Here is a 6,763-nt window from a genome sequence, read left to right as displayed (position 1 = left end):
AGTCATGGTCCTGGGAGTCTGCAGTTATATTGGCTGAACGGTTCATTCCTTTCCTCTGTTTTCAAACAGCAGCTTCATTTCTACAGGAGATCAAAAGTTACAAGAGAGGAAACACTGACAAAGTAGCCAGGTGCTTCTGCAATCCTACAGTTTACCTTGTATCCTTCACCTGCCCCATGCACATTTCCTGGAGGTTTATCCCTTCCTCAGTGTGCCCTGCATGCTCTGCTGGCAGGTAACCATGTAGCTGCCAAGTGTCTGTGTGGTTCTGGTTGGAGAGACTTTCAAGATCATCAAGTCCAACCATAACTGAACTCTCTACCAACCACTAACCCAACTCTACCCAGCCCGGTGCTAACACACGTCCCTCAGCACCACATCTACAGGGCTTTGAAACCCCTCCAGGGACGGGGATTCAACCACCGCCCTGGGCAGCCTGGGCCAGGGGTTCATGACCCTTTCAGGGAAGCTGTATCTCCATGTTCCAGTGGTTAATTTCCCTTTCAGGGAAGCTCTGTTTCCACATTCGCTGTGGATCTGGCAGGGTAAAGGCTCAGCTCTGGTTCAACGCCTTTCCAGCTGCAGGCTGAGGACTTCACTCCTCACGTGTCTCCCCCTCCTGCACCTCCCTTTGCTCCACAAGCCCTCGAGATGCCTCTGGCTTCCCAAAGTCTGGAAAACGTCTGCATTATTGCCTTCTTCACTACAGCTCCAGCCCGCCGGAATCACCGGCATTTATCTCTCTCCACCCATTTCAAACTCAATTGAAAACACATTTTCTCCCTTGCCTGTGGTTCCTAAATTATACACCCAGCTCATTTCAAAATATCAATTCAGAAACTTGGCGAGGTGCTTATTAATAACAGCTCTGTTCTTCTCTGGAGGAGAAATAGTACTAGAAACATGTGAAATGTGTACACAGTTGTCATTCTCATCCTCCTCTTTTGCCAAACACTCCGTTCTTTACAGGAAATAAAAACCTACACCCTGTAACCAGCAAGGAACCACACAGAACTGGGGCAGGATACCTTCCCAGGCCCTGAAGCTCGGGGTGATCACCGCCTTCTGTGCTGAATCAGTGCTTGGCTGTAGGTGCCTCAGCAGCACGTAGGGCCAGGCTTCTTGAGCTGCACACGCAGCAACCTGGAGCCCAGCTGGAGCCATGTGGTTTCTTCCCTCACTTGTCTGGAGCAGCAAAGTACATGCTAGATAGAAATATCTGTGGCTGGTCCTGGCAAATTGTGCCTCTGGTATAAAGAAGCTGTTCATGGTTTCATTGCAGGAGTTCACATGGAAGGTGGCCGGGGCTTCCCAGGGAGCCCAGGCTGCTGGGAAGCTCTGAGCTGTGGTCTGGCCTTCAAGCACGAGGCTGGCAGTGGGTTAGGTACATGGCTTTTGCTTTCTCCTTTTTCTTTTTCTAAGGTAGAGAAGGGCTGAGGACAGCTTCATGGCCCACAGTGGCACAGGATGAGCAGGGAAGAAGCTCCGGGGTGTCTCCCAAAGCAAACCCACACGTGCTGGTGCTGTGCACAGGGGGAAGCTGAGCTCAGCAGTCCAGGCATTCCCCCTCCTCCCGTGTTCCCATCCCATCCCAGCAGATGCCAGGGTTGTCCTTCCTCTCTGCAATCAAGGGAAAGAGAGCAGCTTTCCCAAGCCCTTGAGGATGAGGTGGGAAGAGAAAGGTGGGGTTGCTCTAATTCCTGTGGTGCAGGGACAACAGTGAGGGCCTCCCAATGAGGGGAGGGAGAGGAAGAGAGAAATCCTGCAGGGATGGATCCATGCACAGAAGGGAATATTCTTTAGCCTCACAAGACAAGAAAGACCCAGCTCATGATCACTTTGCTTCGAAGGGAGGATAAAGCATAAAAGAAGCTATAGAGGCACCCAGGAGCTTTTAACTCCAAAGTAAGATTTCCCCTTGCAGTGGTGAGGCCTCGTCAGTGGGATGCAGGGACTTGCAGGGAAGAAGTGCTCAGGCAGACAAGAGCCAGCCTGCTGCTCCCCTCAGCCAGCACTGCCAGTGGCCCCAGCTATCATAGCCCAGTGTGACAGCCCCTTCCTGGCACAGAGCCTGGAGCGTGCTGAGGATCTGCGTAGAGGACCTCGAAAATGGGGGCTTGCTTTTTTTTTTCAAATAGAAAGCAATAAATCAGATGTCTCATATCTGCAACAGCCTCCGGAGGAGAAAGTCTGGTCACGGCAAGAGCCTGTGCGACGGCAGCCAGGGCTTGTCTGGCAGATAAAGCCCTGCTCTGTCTGAGCTCTGCCATCTCACTGGCTCCACTCCAGGTACCTCCCTCCCACACAAGTGCAGCTTTTTCAAAAGTGATGCCCTTCAAGTCCTTAAAATGCACGGGTTTGAAGGGAGTCAGCAATTTGTTGGGAGACGTTGGCCAAGTTCCCTGGTTTCTGCCGGGCAGGTGATAAGTCTCCACTTGAATGGTGTGGGAGGAAAGGACGCCTGGCTGAGAGCCCCCCCGAGCCCTGAAACCACCCCTGGGCTGGGAAAGGCACAAGCTGGCAGAGAACCTGTCCCCAGGACCCGTGGAGATCCATCACAGCTCCACAGCCTTTCCTGGGGCTGCCTGTGCTGGTCTGACCATCACAGGAGGTGACCTTGGCTGAGCCAACGGGCTCATTTCACACACACCACCATGGGACACAAAGCTGCCAGGTCCCGTGAGACATGAACATCATTCCTTGTGCTCCCTTTTCCGTGGGTTTCCAGCAGCATCACCGTGCCTTTCCCAGCCCAAGCCCACCCCTCAGTGCTGCTCACTGCTGCTGAGGGGCTCTGCACCGGGCAGAACGTGGCCCCTGGCTTCTGCAGCACTGGCAGGAGCCCACCTGGGTCATTCACCACTTCCTACACAGGGCCATGGGCTTTATCCAGTCACACAAACGTCCTCTCAGAACAATGACCTGAGAGGAGCCCACACACGGGCACGGATCTCTTAGCTGAGTCAGTACAACAGATGCCTTGTTTCACCTTGTGCACCAGGACTTCAGAGGCAGATGGTGGCACCAGCAGAAACCACAGCCCCTTTGCAGGAGGATGAAACCCATCACAACCCTCTTTTGCCAAGCCTTTTGTTGCTAAAAGCCATGTTCACCCTTCCTCTGCCTTGGTGGGGACAGACCTGGATTTTGGAAAGCACTTCCTGAACCTACTCCAAGCAGAGAACCTGATTCATGTGCTTTTACTACTGGGGAGTAGCACTGCTCCTGGAAGGCAGGGAAGCTACACTCAGCACTACCAGGTGTGAGGGAGATTTGTAAAATACAGAGCTTCTGCTTCTAAAATTTCAGTGCACTCCTTCTTGGGTTGGGGCTGAGATGTCTTCAGAATTGGGAAAAAAACCCCAACCCCCGCAGGCTTGATGCCCCATCACATGGGTTTGATGCCACCTCGTGGTAGTTTCACGTCCTGATTTTCAAGGGAAGGTTTTCACTCTTTCGGGATGGTTCCCAAGCACGTTCCTTATGAAAGAGAAACACAGTCTGGAGAAAGGATGAAGTTGTCCTGCTCTGCCCTTGCCCTCCACTGCTGATTTACAGCAGTGCCTCCAAACAGCTCTGTTAAGAAATGTTTGTATGAACCTAAAATGCAGGGACTGCAAATGATACTCAGGGACGTTCTGCAGAAGTACCTGCAGGATAAGGATATGGCCACTAAAGAATATGCTGAGATGTCCTGACATCAAACTTCAGCCATACTTGCCCCACCGTCTAAGGACACCAGACAAACCACCCAATTTGCAGCTGGTTTTGCAGACTTGAAGAAGCTCTTTCCTCCCTTGGAGGCCAAATTCTCCAGCCCACTAGCTATGATAGTGTGCTAGAAGTGCAATAAAGAGCTGAGCGACTTCATGCTTTTAAAAGTGAGGCAGGAGAAGTTACAAAAACTGGTACCATTATTTCAAGTGACAACTGGCTCCTTCAGGAGAAAATTGGCTCTTTTGCCCTCTCAAGTAACTCAGCAGAGAGTGATTTGCCCAGTAAAATCATCGAGCATTTCAGCCTTTCATCTAGGAAATGGCCTGTGTTGCTTCAGTTTGCCTTTTGTCCTGTGGAAAAGACACCATTTCCCAACTGACTGAAGGCATTCTTCTGATGTTATAATGCAAAACTCTCATGATTTATTGATGGAATAATCACAGACTATGTAAAATGGCAGCAAAACGACTCCTTGTGGCACACTCTCCTCTCAGCCTCAGGCACCCGGTATTTGAAATGGCATCTGCAGAAACCTGGAGGCAGTGGAGCTGGGATGTTGCTGCAGCTCAGCTACTTGCTCTTGGGTTTCAGTTTGGCCACTTAATTTCCATGTAGCCCTATAATATCACAGGCATTTCAGTTCTGAAACTATCCTGGACAGTCTGGAGGCAGAGAAGCTCTGCAGACCACGCAGCTCCACCATGCAGAGCAGACATATGTTGTTTTACTGTAAGTCTAAATGAAATTGCTTTTCCTAAGGCCTGTAATGCAGCTTTTAGTGTTTAGGTGCTTGTCTGCAGCTAGTTCAGCAGACTGAACACATTCTGAATGTCCAAATTAAGCTGCTTGTAAAGCCATTCACTAGCTGAAGACATTTGATGGGATGTTATGTGCACATTTGTTGGAATCATTTGCTGTAATGTCCTGCTTGGCTGAAATTCTTCATCTCTGCTCCTTCTTTAAAATCTGCACATTTGAATCGGATCACAATCCACGTCCAAATTAGGCTGCAAAAACAGACTAGCTTTTAAAAAGAGTTTCACAAAAGTGCATCTGAAAAGGCTTGAAAGGCTGAAGTTGCTGAGGGGCAGGACAATAGTGAGTGACAATCTGTGTGGCAATTATTCCTCTTTCTCTCACAGAGCTGAAGAAGTACAAGCTGATATTTCCCTGATTCAGTAAATTTTTTGGTTTTGCCAGGGGGATGTTGCTGTTGGCTGTGAACTTCTTGCTTAGATGCCATGGCCTCAGGCCCCTGGATCTCTTCATCAGGCCCCTGGATCTCTTCATCAGAGGGATCAACAGCTTGACTGCAGCTTGAACTGGTGGAGCAACATCTCTTGCCCCCAGAAGTATCAGAGGCTTGGCAGGATGGGGGCTCAGCATTACACCTTTGTTGAGCTTTGTTTAAATCACAGCAGCTGAGGGTGAGCAAAAGACCCCGGTTGTGTTTACCCTCACTTCCCCAGCCAACAGATGTGAAGGGGGCAGAGAGGCTTTCTGAGAAACACAACTCTCTGCCTGCTCTTCAGTGGAGAAAGAGGCACGATAAAGAAGGGACATCCAGCTCAGGAGTTGGCAACAGTGATTAAAACACATGCTAATCACTCTCCTTCTCTGCAGGGTCTGACTCTTCACTGTGTAATGCCTTTTTGAGGAGGTGCAGGAGTGTGAAGGACACAGTGTCCAACCTGGTGTCCAGCTGCCCCTTGCAGAAGGTGCAGGTCCCCCTCCTGTCCTGCCTGCCAGCTCCAGGCAGGGGCTGCAGACACCACAGGCTTTTGAAGGTCTTGCCAGGTGGCCGTGTTTGGGCAACGTGAATCCCACCACAGCCTCTGATCTGGTCCTTCTGTCAGTGACAAAACCATCTGGATGTTCTGCCAGCTGAGGACAAAACAGACCAAAGTTTACTGCTTCTGAAAATCTCCACTCCCACCCACCTCCCTGTGGTTTTGTTAGAACCCATCCCTCAAACCTCACTTTTCCCACGCCCTTGCCTTCTGCTGCTGCAATGTCTGGGAAGAATAGGATGTACCTGATGGGCTTCTGCACCAAAGATCACCTCAAGGAGCATCTCCTGCTGCTATTTTAGCTCTCCGTGGGGAGCTGATTATTCAGGTTTTGTTTGCTGGCTCAACTTATTTTTAGTTGACAGAAACAGCTGTGAGGGGGAGAAGGAATATGGAACAAAAGCTGATGGTGTGATTAACTTTTCCACTCAAAACACTACTCAATTAAAAGAAGCTAATTATTCCCTGTGTTCCTAATATCCCTTTTTCACATCAGCAGCTGCTGTGCTCCTCAGGAGCATTAGGTGGTTTCAGAGATGGATGCAGAGGTGGAGCTGTGTGGGAGAAAGCCTGTCCACGGCAGCTTGTCCCCTGTGGCCACCACCCAGGACTGTGGGACAACATGGTGTGGGGCCCAAGCTCAGCCTCCCCAGCCATAAAATGAGATCACTGGTGGGATTTCAAAGCCATCCTCTTGCAAGGGGGTTGTGCATGCAAAGAAGCCCCCAAAAGTTCATGTTTTACCAACGAAAAATGCTTGTGAAGAATAGAGTGGTCCTTAAATAAAGCTCATACATGAGCTACCAGGAAGAAAGCTCAACTGCACTGGGACTGATGATGTCTATTCAAGGTACCCAAGACTGGGAAAGTTTCCAGCCACCACAAATTGTGACACGGTCATTTTATGTCCCACAAAATTATATCTCCTCTTGCCGTTCATTTCTAAAAGGGTCAAAAAAGGCTTCAAGCAATTACAGTAATAACTGATTTTCCCTTTGTTGCTCTGTTTGTCTGCCAGCCTTTCCAATACGACTCTTCATCGCTCTCTGCTCTTTGCCTCCTGAGGATCAGGGGTTTTCTCTGAATCCTTGGCTCAGGTTTGGACGTTGACTCCTAACTGTCCTCCTAATTCCCCCTCACACAAGGCCAAGAAGGGGCAGGAGCTGTGCTGCGAAGGTCCAGGGCGATGCTGCAGCTCAGGACAGCAGGAATGTCTGGGCAGCCCTGCTCCTTCCTCCACGTGCTTCCTGCTGCTT

The sequence above is a fragment of the Apus apus genome, chromosome 14 (assembly GCF_020740795.1).
Source record: "Apus apus isolate bApuApu2 chromosome 14, bApuApu2.pri.cur, whole genome shotgun sequence".
NCBI lineage: Eukaryota > Metazoa > Chordata > Aves > Apodiformes > Apodidae > Apus > Apus apus.
This window is presented reverse-complemented; position numbering follows the sequence as displayed.